The sequence below is a fragment of the Xenopus tropicalis genome, chromosome 8, assembly GCF_000004195.4.
Source record: "Xenopus tropicalis strain Nigerian chromosome 8, UCB_Xtro_10.0, whole genome shotgun sequence".
In the NCBI taxonomy this organism is placed as follows: domain Eukaryota; kingdom Metazoa; phylum Chordata; class Amphibia; order Anura; family Pipidae; genus Xenopus; species Xenopus tropicalis.
The window spans coordinates 26,043,181-26,056,384 of NC_030684.2; the positions used below are offsets into that span (position 1 = coordinate 26,043,181).

Consider the following 13,204-nt stretch of genomic DNA (forward strand, 5'->3'; position numbering starts at 1 on the left):
TTTGTCCTAAGTTTGACCCCTTCCCACCTATCTGCCAGGGCCGGAATAAGGGGTAGGCAGAAGAGAAACCTTCCTATGGCACAAGGCTAGGAGAGGTGCCAGCAGGGTCGGACTGGGTCGCCGGGACACCAGGAAAAAACCTGGTGGGCCACGGCGTCCCAAACCCAACTCTTGCTGGCGATCCCCCGTCCGGCAGTGTTTCTTACTGTGATGTGTTAAACTTAAGGGCACTCAGGGGAGGACGTTGGGTGGGGGGTTAGGGACGCTCAGCGGTGGCCCCTAAGGGGTGCGGGGGACACGGCCGATGGGGGCACCTGCAGAGCCCCTGGGGCAGTAGCCCCGGTGGGCCCTGCACTCCCCCAGTCCGACTCTACACGTGTGTGCTCTTCTTTGCATGTGCGCAGGCGGGGGTGGGGGGTGGGTTGAGGTTGCAGGGGCAAGGTGACCGGCCAGGTTGCCTAGAGCGCCCAGTCGGCTTGGCCAGTCCCTGCTACCTGCCCCTGTCATTGCTTGATATGGAAGTTACGTGAGTTTTTGCATAAGTTACGTAAAGTGTGTAAGTTTAGGGGCCCATTGATATTGCTGTGAGGCCCAATAACTAATCAGTTGCAGTTCTTAAAAATAGTAAAAATAATGAATATGTCAATAGGTCAGTCTTTTGATTGACAATGGAGTTTATATGTGAGTTACTTAAGTTTCTTTGAAAATAACATTTTTGGATAAGTTATGTAAATTGTGTAAGTGTAGGGGTCCAGTGATGTTGCTGTGGGGCCCAATAACCAGTCATTCCCCTGCTGGAAAGTCCATGTAGAAGACACTGATATAATTCAGTTAACAGATCCCAATATAAACAGCTGATGTTACTCCATAATAAGCAGTATATAAATAGTTAAAATGAATAATAAAGTGCTAATAAGTCAGTCAGTTCATTGGGGGCAGTGGAATTTCCCTTAAGTTTTTTAATTCATTGGGGTCAGTGGGGTTTGTCCTTATAAAGTTTTGCTGTATTTGTCTTTTACAAGTTACTTAAGTTTTTAGGCAAGATATGTAGTTTTCAAAGCACTTTTTGCAGAAGTTACATTAAATTGCAAAAGTCTTTATGTGTAACTTACCTTATTTGCGTAAATTTCATTTAATCGGGCCTGTCACAGCTGTACCCCCTCTCCCCCCAATGGCGGCCCTGTTTGCATTACTTGTTATCTCTCCCATTTCCCCAGTGTGTGCAGGTGTCCTGTTCAGTCAGCGCGGCTCAGCATCCTCCCCTTGGGACCCGGGGACAGACCCATAAATGTAACCTTCCCAGTGACTGGATTACAAGAAGCTCACAATGGGAGTCTCAATGACTTTATGAGTCTCTCAGCACATTCCAGACTTTTGTGTCCCATTCTAAGTTGTGTTTGTGCTGTCGGAGAGAGAGAAGCCACTGGCCCCTGAGAGCTGGAAGTCACTGGCAGCCCTGGCAGCATTTTGTCTGACTGTGGTGTTGATGCCTTCATAGAGGTAATGATTGCGCTGCTACATGCGCCGCACCCTATTCTGTATGCGCCTAACCACACGCCTGTTCACACATACTGTAGTTCATAACTATGGCTAACACTGCACAATGTTACTTAGGCAGATTTTATGTACAGCTTCATCTCTGACGCATGAATTATAGGATTTGCTTTGGAATTTGTCCAAAGTCTGCAAAATGCGCTGGGAATCTTAAGTGTTCAGCCAAAGTGAATCAGAACCCTTCTGGTAATTCATTTGCACTCCTTGTCTTGGACTCTACTGTGTGCCCAGAACATTCCTTTTTGCTATATTTGTATTTTTACATAGGGGTGGGAGGTGCCATATTGTTTCCCTTAGACGGTACAGTGTGAAGGTATAGCTTATTGTGTGCCCAAAACATTCCTTCTCTGTATATTTGTTTGTATTTATACATATGGGAGGTAGGTGCCATATTGGTTCCCTTTAGACAGTACAGTTTGAAGGTATAGCTTATTGTGTGCCCAAAACATTCCTTCTCTGTATATTTGTATTTATACATATGGGAGGGAGGTGCCATATTGGTTCCCTTAGACAGCACAGTATGAGGGTACAGCTTATTGTGTTCCCAAAACATTCCTTCTCTGTATATTTGTATTTATACATATGGGAGGGAGGTGCCATATTGTATCCCTTAGACAGTACAGAACATTTCTTCTCTGTATATTTATATAGGTGGGAGATGACATATTGTTTTCCTTAAGATGCCATATTGTATCCCTTTGAGTAGACCGTACAGTATGAGGGTATAGCTTATTGTGTGCCCAGAACATTCCATCTCTGTATATTTGTATTTATACATATGGGAGGGAGGTGCCATATTATTTCCCTTAGACAGTACAGTATGAGGGTACAGCTTATTGTGTGCCCAGAACATTCCTTCTCTGTATATTTGTATTTATACATATAGGAAGGAGGTGCCATATTGGTTCCCTTAGACAGCACAGTATGAGGGTACCGCTTATTGTGTGCCCAGAACATTCCTTCTCTGTATACAGGTATTTGTATTTATACATATGGGTGGGAGGTGCCATATTGTTTCCCTTAGACAGTACAGTATGAGGGTACCGCTTATTGTGTGCCCAGAACATTCCTGCTCTGTATATTTGTATTTATCCATATGGGTGGGAGGTGCCATATTGTTTCCCTTAGACAGTACAGTATGAGGGTACAGCTCATTGTGTGCCCAGAACATTCCTTCTCTGTATATTTGTATTTATACATATGGGAGGGAGGTGCCATATTGTTTCCCTTAGACAGTACAGTATGAGGGTATAGCTTATTGTGTGCCCAGAACATTCCTGCTCTGTATATTTGTATTTATACTTATAGGTGGGAGGTGCCTTATTGTTTCCTTTGACTGTGCTTGTATAAACATGTATGTGCATACACGGCACCCCATTCATATCACTGGATAGTGCAGGCCCCCCCATGATTCCCATTGCCAGTGCCATGGGGCAGGTGTAGGGTACCCTTCAGGCTGTGCCTCCTCACTGGGCAGGGGATAACTTTCCTTTATTTCTGCTAGATTTCCATTGTCCCTCTCCAGTTCTTTGTTTTGGTATCAGCCCTGTCTCTGTGTTCTGGTCTCCATCCCTCTGAGACCTCAGATAAGCCGTGCGTTTAGAATTCCTTTGGGAGGGGACAGATCTGTTTGGAGTTGTTTCCAATGCCGTGGGCACTGACCTCTGTGTGTATGTGACTGCCTCTGATCCTCCATCTCTCCCGGGTTTCCCTTTTTTTTTTCCATTGATCCCACTTTTATCCTTTGTACCTGTCATTTGCCAAATAGCAACACAAGCTCTGAAACTTCCTAATTTTAAATTCCCACATCCCCTGTTGGTACCAATAGGGCGTCCTCTGCTGTGCACCTCATTTTGTGTCTCTGTCGGAGCCAATGTGCATATTGCTGTCTCTGACATTGTCCCTGCTGGTTGCTGGGCCTAGTTATTTATCATGTTTAGGGGTCCTGCTGGGCCAGAGAATAGCCAGAGGCTCGGGGCACAAAGATTTGAAAGGCCACCCGGGAAAGCAGATTTGCACTGCCATTGCCCTCGGTGTATGTCTATATTATTCATAGATAACTATCTTCTGTGTGCTGCATGGAGTTGGGCGGAACGACGGGGGTGGGGGGGAGGTTTGCGCTGCCAGCTATGTACCTGCTCTGTGTATAAATGGAGGGGTGGGTTGGCAAAACAAAGAACAGAGGGCACCCCAAGGTTACTAGAACATGCTAAGAATGGAATGAATCCCTTTTCATGGGCACCCAGGGAAATCAGAGCCAAACACAGGCACTTTGAGACCACAACACCATAAAAGTGAACAGTGCTTGGGAGCAGGAGTGGCAAAAATATTGCACAACTTTCCCTTTTTCGTGGTATTTTGTGTGTAATGCCAAAGGGAACGTTTCCAGGACTGCTGGGACGTGTTTGTGGACACGGAACATACACCCTCTTGGCACTTGACTTTTGGTTTTGGGGGGGGGGGGGGAGCTGTTGTAGTTAGGATTTGATGAGATGCCCCCCCCCATCCCTTGGCATTGATCTGTTACTGTTTGAATGTTGCTATGTCAGAGGTTAAAGACATCCTAATGCCAGTGTAAAGCCAGAGACAGCTGTCAGGAGAGGGAGACCCTGTGGGGACCCCCTGTCTCCCTGCTCTTCTTTCCTTTCAGGTATTGCTCCCTCCTCCTGCTCTTCCCTCCCTCATCCCTCAGTCCAGTGGGTGATCCCACCCTGCTCCTTTGTGTCTCGCTGTCACTCCAAGGTGCCACTTGCCCCCTGCCTCCCGGGTGCCCCCCAGATATGCCTTGCCTTTTTCTGATGTCTTCTTGTGTAGTCTTTCAGGTATTTCACTTAAGCTGCCTTTAATCTTTCTTCCCTCCCTCATACCTCTTTCTTTCTAGCCCCACCTTCTATCCCAACTCTTATTCGCTCCCGCTTGCCCTCCCTCTGCCTCTCTCTACCCTCTTCCCCCTCTTTTCTCTATCCTCCTCCCCTCTGTGTGTGTGTCTATCCCTTCGCTCCTCACTCCAGCAGAATGGAAAGTGTAGCTGTCAGCTTCTGTCACTCTGGGAGCCTCCCTCACACAGACACACAACCCTACACTGCCACACAGGCACACACACAGGGGCACTGATTCAGACTCTGTGGCACATTCTCACCCCCTCCCCACCCACCCTCTGATGCCCGTTCCTGTGCAGGGCTGCCGTTTCACAGAAGACCAAAGGCATGGCTGGAGATCTGGGACTTTAACTACCTGTGGGGCTGTCAGCGCTAACTAGAGGTACCTACCTCTCCTTCATCTACCTGCTTTCATTTCTTGCATGCAAACTCTCTCTGCTGTTGGAATGTAAGAACCAGTTACCCTTCTCCTTTATTATACACCTGCCACCCCTGTGCAGCCATTGCTTGGAAGGGCTTCCGGGCGGCAGTAAGGTGCCAACTGACAGCTAGCTGCCCAACCTCTCTCAACTTTCTTCCTGTCTTTTCCTTTGGCAATTGAGCGCAATATAAATCCTTGATTTCATCCTTATTTTTATGTGCTTGAATCAGACAATCAATCCCAGTACTTTTCTTTGTTTTCATGTCATTTCCCCATAGACGGCTTCTGGAAATCTGCTTTTCTGTTTAACGTTTGTTGTCCAAGAGTTCTCACTCCTTAATCTCCTTGAAATTCATGAATCTTTTACTTTGGGGTTTTTTCTTTCTTTGGGTGATTATTTAGCATTTTACTGACTTTGCCAGCTACCGAGCTGGACGGCCGGGAACATTCTGTTTTTTCCATTAGAAGCAAAACAGAAAACCCTAAGTTCTAAAACAAAAGTCTCCTGCGTAAAGATCCGTTTTCAGTATAAAGGAGGACTAATACCTTCACGCTCTGCTGGTATTCGCCGCTGGCTTCCCCCCTGTCTCCTGTGAGGGTTAATTGTATATTGTTTTATTAAATCAGATCACGATGTGATACCTCCCCCCCACTTCTTTTTAGGACTCTCAGAGGACTCTTGGCCATTCGCTCCTATGGGTTCCATGCATTGAGTGTGCATTGAGCCCCAGCCAGTAAATGCTTCACTTCTTCTATAGAATTGGAGAGAATTCTCACAGATTGTGATTCTTTTGTCTCTTGGATCTCAATGGGAGCCCCGAGCCTATAGCCAGTGATCTAAGTATTTTGGTTACATTGGGCCTTTTGTGATGGTTGTTTCCTACATCGCTGGTTGTTATTTGTATTCTCCATTATGTTGAATATGGTTTAGGTTCCTTTCTTGCTCTCTGTGGTCGCCTTGGCATCTCCTTAATGTGGTAACTTTCATAAATGGTTCAAGCTTGACCAATTAGAAGAAGTTTCTGCCAGTCTATGTTCAGATCTTGGGTGGGAGAAGGTGAACAGATAAAAGGGGTAAATGAGATTATAAAGGATAAGACTGAACCAAGGAGATGGATAGAGTTAAGCTGGCACAAGGCTAAGGGGCATAGAGGGGTGACATCATGGATTAGGGTGCATTTTTATAGAAGAAAGGTTTGTTTGCTGGATACCAGTGGGGTAACTGTAGTTGTTACATTGGCTCTAGGACCTGAGGGGAATGTGAGCACAAACAATTAAATCTTTAACTTCACCCAGTTGCATAGCGAAGGGGGGCACAAACCCTGTAGGAATGTGGTGGGGCCAAAAGTATAAAAAGGAAGAGATCCCTCTGTTCCAACAGGCTTTTTATAGTCTACATCATAGAGCCTTAGGACAGTTATGCAAGTTGGTGCCAATCACTGGTATTTTTGTACCCACCTGTGCCAGCTCTACTGCGCTACTGCCAAAGTTGCTTAGACCTATATTGTCTGGGCACAAATGCCAGTCTGCAGAGTCCAATATTGGCACTGGCTGTTTTCATAGGGTGGTATCTCCTTAAATCACCCCAGGTGGCACAGCTATAAATGTAACCTTTTATGGAGGCAAAAATAAACCACCTGAAACAGTTTAGATTATCTCCAACATGAATTCTATGTGTTTCCTTCAAAATGTCCCACCTCCATCCATAATAGTGTCTGTGCATTTGCATGGTTGGATAGAGAAAATGTGGCCCCCAAGCACCGCAAGAAGTCTGACGTCCCCCCCTTTCTATCCTATAATAAATAATATCTCCTAATACGCAGGTTACAGTAAGTGACATCACTATAAACAGTGACATCACTGAGAAATATTTATATATTTATTTATATATGATATGCTGTAGAGATTATTCATGGCTTTTGTAAATTATAATCATTATATCATATATAGGTATGGAACCTGTAATACAGAATACTCAGCACCTGGGGTTTTTCCTGATAAGGGATGTTTCTGTAATTTGGATCTTCACATCCTAAGTCTACTAGTAAATCATTTAACCTTTAAATAAACCCAGTAGAATTGTTTTGCCTCCAATAAGGATTAATTATATCTTAGTTAAGATCAAGTACAGGTACTGTTTTATTATTACAGAGAAAAGGGAATCATTTAACCATTAAATAAACCCAATAGGGCTGTTCTGCCCCCAATAAGGGGTAATTATATCTTAGTTGGGATCAAGTACAGGTACTGTTTTATTATTATTAAATATACCCAAATAAACCCAATAGGGCTGTTCTGCCCCCAATAAGGGGTAATTATATCTTAGTTGGGATCAAGTACAGGTACTGTTTTATTATTACAGAGAAAAGGGAATCATTTAACCATTAAATAAACCCAATAGGGCTGTTCTGCCCCCAATAAGGGGTAATTATATCTTAGTTGGCATCAAGTACAGGTACTGTTTTATTATTACAGAGAAAAGGGAATCATTTAACCATTAAATAAACCCAATAGGGCTGTTCTGCCCCCAATAAGGGGTAATTATATCTTAGTTGGGATCAAGTACATGTACTGTTTTATTATTACAGAGAAAAGGGAATCATTTAACCATTAAATAAACCCAATAGGGCTGTTCTGCCTCCAATAAGGGGTAATTATATCTTAGTTGGGATCATGTACAGGTACTGTTTTATTATTACAGAGAAAAGGGAATCATTTAACCATGAAATAAACCCAATAGGGTTGTTCTGCCCCCAATAAGGGGTAATTATATCTTAGTTGGGATCAAGTACAGGTACTGTTTTATTATTACAGAGAAAAAGGGGTTTTAAGAGAAAATCAGTTTAAAAATTTTTAATTATTTTATTATATTGGAGTCTATGGCCTTCCTGTAATTCAGAGCTCCTGGATAAGGGGTATTCGGATTCCATACTTGTATATTCCAAGGGCCTCTTTAATAATAGGGGGCACAGGCCATTGCCTTTAATGTGCTGCTCTGATCCAGACCTGGATCCACAGCCAGCAAAAATAGAGGCTCAACCTATAAATAAAGCAGATTCATATAATTTACCCCTTCCCTAATACAAAGGCTTAAGTGAAAAAGCGTGACTTGATAGAGTCCATTAATATTTAATGGCATGCTGTATAGTGATATGTCCCAGTGTTTCACCTAACTTTGCATGATTGGCTGCTTTATTGATTTTCAGTACTTACCTGCGGTTGGTTGTCCTTCCTTTACCTTTGCTTCTCTCCACCCTGTCTCACCTTATTTCTCCTCTCCCAGATAGATTCATATCTCCAGCCTGAATGTTCTCCTTACTGTCTCAAGCCTTTGTTTTCTCCTGTGTTCTTTTGCCCATTTGTCTTCCTGCCATTGAGCCCTCACTCCCCCACACCCCCTGCTCCATTCAGCTCTCCTCCCCAGCTTGCAGTATAAGGTGGGAATTAGCTCCCTATCTAGAGCCTGGTACCAAGCAGCTCAGGTCAGAGAAGGGTTGCTCTCTGGATTGTATGTGCAACATACGCCAAGCTTCTGTAGCGTGCAAATGGCTGAGAACAGGCCCGGACTGGCAATCCATGAGTTCTTGGAAATGCCAGAGGGGCTGTTGTAAGATGCCATAGATACTCACTCTTTATTGTATATATAGTGCCCTTTGTGCACTTGAAATGCCTAATTTGAAGGCCAGTCCAGGCCTGGATGAAAAGAGTCTTTAGTCACAGTTGGGGTGGCAGGGGGCTGAAAGTGATCATTAAGAGCCCATCAGGACTGTAGTTTGAAAAGGCAGTGGTCCTAAAGTGAGGCCCCATCTTCAGAAAGAACAAAAACTCCATAAACCAGTGGTCCATGTTGCAGCCCACTGGGCAATTCAGTAGTCTCTAGTTCTTGTCAGATGACCTGGCTATCTTGTTTTTGTTTTTGGAGGGCAGCAAGTTGTCCATTCATGCTGTTGGTGCTGGGAGTTATAGTTTGCCAAGGGCTGGCTAAGGCAAATACCCCCTTTATCTCCTAACCAACCTTGTTGTTAATGCATTGTTTTGTCCATGGGAGAGACACTTTTTGCTTATGTCTGAGCAGGGTGAATAAGCCTCCCTTATTCAGGTTTGGTCTAGGAGTTGTGGCTGCTGTTGTTGCAGCAGCAGCTTGTGGCCATACTGTGAATATGGAACGTGTTTCATATGTTCCGATTTGGTTTTCCTGTAGACCTCTGTTTGCCATCATGTGGAACCAATGTGGTCCAGCTGCTCGCGTGGGCACCTGGGAATACCACCTGCCGAAGTTCAATGCCTTTTTTCAAAGGTCAGAAATGCATTTGAAGCTAGATCCACCTTGCAATCTCGGGTGTCCATACGAGCTGTTGGGTCCAATGTTCTACTCAAGTGATTTTCCTGAGGGGCCAACAGCAACTGCAGATTTGTCTTCTCTTGACCATGTTGGCAGCTTGTTGACCAGTATTTAGCCCCTGACATAAGGCAGCCATTCACAGGCTGACTATTCCTGGTGTCTTACTAGAACCAAACTAACCAATGCAACTAACAATAGCCGTAGTATGTGGTATATTTTGATACACGTACCGAAATTGCATGTATGACCAGATTTAGACTCTTACAAATGTAATTCAAATGTAAGAGTCCTAGGGTTGCCACCTTTTGGCTTTAGTAAGTCCGGGCTGTGACATCACAGGTACAGGGCAGGTGATGCCAGGGCAAGGGGGTAATGACATGGCGATTGATGGGTTGCCACCTCAATCAAAAGGCCCCCATACACGGGCCGATCCGATCGCTTGGCGATGTTAGGCCAGATATCAGTTGGGCAGGCCCGTCGGTAGTGCCCATACATGGGCCGATTAGCTGCTGAATCAGTCTAAGGAACCAATATCGGCAGCTAGAATCGGCCCGTGTATGGGGACCTTTACTGTATATAGTTCTGCCCTGTTTTCCTAATTAGGAAATTGGGGTAGACAGTTTTGATGCAGACAGCCCACCCAAAAACTAGGCCGTCCAGGTCAAAACTGGGAAGGTGGGCCTCTATTCGAAATGCTTATTGGTCTAAGGGACAACATTTGGACCATGGCCAAATCCAGTAATTATGCCTAAGGCTAAATTTAGGCTACCTTGCCTTTAGGCTGATGCCACACGTGGCGTTTTTACGCTGCGTATTTTCTCAGCCTAAAAACGCCGCACAAGCCACACAGCCCCTGACTATAGCGTATTTCAGCCTAGTACTGGTGACGTACCAAATCCCATTTCCATGGTGCTAATAGTGCAAAATAGTAAAAAACTCTGCGTATTTCCGCTAGGTCTGGCAGTATACATAGGAATAGGTTGCTGTGCAAATACTGGTGTATTTCGGCAAACGCTTGAAAAATCTGTGCTAAGGCGTTTTCTAGCGTATTAACGCATTGTGTGGTTTGCTTCGAGTCTTTTCAAGTTATTTCTATGGATGATGATATTGTGCGTTTTTCAGCCGCCAAGAGAATTGGAAAATACACAGCGTAAAAACGCCACGTGTGGCATCAGCCTTATTTTTACATGCAGAGCCGTCTTGGCCTCCATAAAACCATGGGGGCTCCCCCATATTGCAGGAAGCTCCTTTTTTCTATATTATCCCCCTACTCCCACCTTCCCTTTAACAAACTGACACTGGGGTCCCTGTATTGGGAGCCAGATTATGTTGCTTCCTCAACCCCAAATGTTTTAAAAAAAAGCCAGTTTCCAGCAAGAGAAAATCTGATTCTGTAAATACATGCCGTTCCGTGGCATTTCCCCTTCCAAGCAGACACCCCACTATAAGGTCTTCCTTTTCCATCGGGCAGGACGCTCTCACGCTCCTCGCCTTGCTCACTGAAATCCCTTGCAAGTCGCCTCTGAAGGTGCAATTGTTTATTAGGACAAAGTGCACTCGCCGACACAGAAATCTGCCATGGGACTTCCTGGGCATTGTGTTTCAAGCTGACTCAATCATTTCAGCTTCTGGGATTTCTGTTGTTGGTTTTTTTTTTTCCACCAGATCGACCAAAAAGTGCTGTAATACTATCTTTTTCTGAGAGATAAAAGATCCTTTAGTAATGTCTTAGAGCTTTGTGTTTTATTATCATGCATTCAAGGGCACCTAGCATATCCAGGTCATTTTCTCAATTGCCCTCAGCATTTATTGATCTTTGTATTTTCATGTATTTTATATTCCCTTTGCATTGTCTTATAGAAATATTCGGGGGGGGATATATATCTATTTGCTTTGTACTGCTAAGTAGGCGTTATTGGTCTATTGTTATTGGCCACAACCTTCTCAGCACCCATAGTTCTCTTGTTGTGTTAAGGTGGCCATACATGGGTTTTAAGCTGTCAATTTGAGGGCCCTCCAGGGGAGGTGTTGGGCGTTGGGTCGATACTGAAATAACAGTAAGGACAGGGCCCCAATGCCATCGGTGCATCCTGCCGCTCATACCTTGCATCTCCGAATGACACACAAGGTAGGGGTGGGAAGATGCCTATGTGCCTTCACCCTCCCGGCCCTCACTACTACTACAGCTCTGACTAATGCACTCAACGATTTATTAGCAAATGGAGCCGGAGGTTTTGGAGCGCTGGGGCCATCGGCTTTTTGTGCACACCCCAACGCAGCATGCAAAGTGCCTATGGCTAAATGTTCTGAAAGCTTGCTATGGTTATCTTAGTTAGCCAATAAAGGTATCACCTTTATACCACTTTTGTTATTTTTTATGTCAAAAGGGTTACTATGTAAACATTTTTGACTGGCTAACACGGTACATCACCTTTTCCTGCCTTCTCTTTGCATTTGCAGGCTCAATTTATATACTCTAGCCTGCCCCCTGCAGGTTTGGGTATATAAGCAAGTGCATTCTGTCAGAAGGCAGGTGGGAGTGATGCGCTGGCCGAACTGAAACCTGTCTGATCAGATGAGTTCAGTCTGACTTCAGTCAGGAAGTTTGGCAGGCTCAGGACTCCCCAGACCCCACTGTGCTGTTAATGCTCTTTCCAGTGGGATGGGCACAGATATATAATAATTCAGGGGCGGGCCAAGCCGACCGGGCGCCCTAGGCAACCCGATTGGCCAACTCCGCCCACCTCCCCGCCCCCCGAACGGCGCATGCGCGCCTAAGCACAGGAGGCGGTGCAGCTGGGGCGGGGTGATTAGATTGGTCATTGCCTCCGCCGCTAATGACAAGCGGCGGAGGCAATGACAAAGTAGCACTAGGGGTAGGAAGGAGAGGTACCTGCCTGGCGCCCCTCAATCGTTGCACCCTAGGCAGCTGCCTCTTCTGCCTACCCCTAGTTCCGGCCCTGTAATAATTGCCAGTTAGGTGCATCTGATGTAATTTGGGGTTGTGACTTACCAGACACAGTGAAATTGTAACTCCATACAGGAGTAATACTAATTCAGCATACAGTGGGCATAGGTTGATAGAGATAACAGGCAGTCACCCGGGGCCCCTAGTTTCCTGTGGGCCCAGTGCCCAATTTTACCTATTTTTGTATAATTTTCACATAAGATAAGATTGTATGACTCTGAATTAGGACTGGAACAGGGTTAGAGGAGGAGCAAGGTAGGGGCCCGATATTTTCAGTCAAGGGCCCCTTTAGAGGGTGAAGTATCCTTGTGTCCATAATCCATACACACAGGGGTAACCTTCGGCCACCAAGCAGTAGTGTGTGACGTAGCCTGGAATTTCTCTTTGAATATAAACAGACAATAGGCCTATCTGTAGGGTGTATTTTCCCTTTAAACACAATCTTATGACTGGCTTCTAAAGGATTGAATGGGCTTTGATGGAAAAAAAAGAGATCTTAAAGTGCGTGGGCATTGCTCAGCGGAGCGACAAATGAATAGCCTTCTGGCTAAGGTGATAACCACGAGTCAGGCCGACAAGTTTATATAATAAAGCTGCTGCTGGCTGTGGGCACAGATAAAAGGAGAGGCCCATTATCATAACAGCTGTAAGGCTTTAACTCTTTATAGGCTTTTAACTTTTTGGCTGCAAACGTGGGGGGGGGGACACAATGCTCCAGAGAACACCCAGCCCCAGGGGCTTCTGGGAGGTTAAACTGCCAGGTTAAAGGGCAAGGAAACCATACAGTGACCCTTCCGACTGTGTGTTTCTACATAAACACCTTCCTCTGCGTGTGTCCTTTGACTACCAAGATGGTCAATCGCCATTTCCTTTAACCCCGTACACGCTACACGCATGTTTTATTTTTATGCCTGACTAATACCACCATCATCATCCTTTTAGGAGAGGGGGGAGAAAAGGAACAAAGGGCAGTTTCCTGGTCGATTCCTTCCTTAATGTGACACATTTATTTACCTTTCTATGCCGTTTTTTGGCACTAG

At 45.1% G+C, this 13,204-nt stretch overlaps 1 protein-coding gene across 2 annotated transcripts in view; it reads left to right on the plus strand.

Annotated features, from left to right (window-relative positions):
- Window positions 1–1,393: 1,393 nt before the first annotated feature.
- Window positions 1,394–13,204, plus strand: part of sema3fl (semaphorin 3F like) — a 44,228-nt gene continuing 32,417 nt past the window's right edge. Inside the window, exon 1 of one of the 2 annotated variants that reach the window (XM_012968259.3) lies at window positions 1,394–1,500. The gene's annotated coding sequence lies outside the window, so the exon portion shown is untranslated. Of the gene's footprint in view, window positions 1,501–4,563; window positions 4,816–13,204 lie in introns of those variants that run through there. The other variant, NM_001006923.1, reaches the window with a different exon arrangement.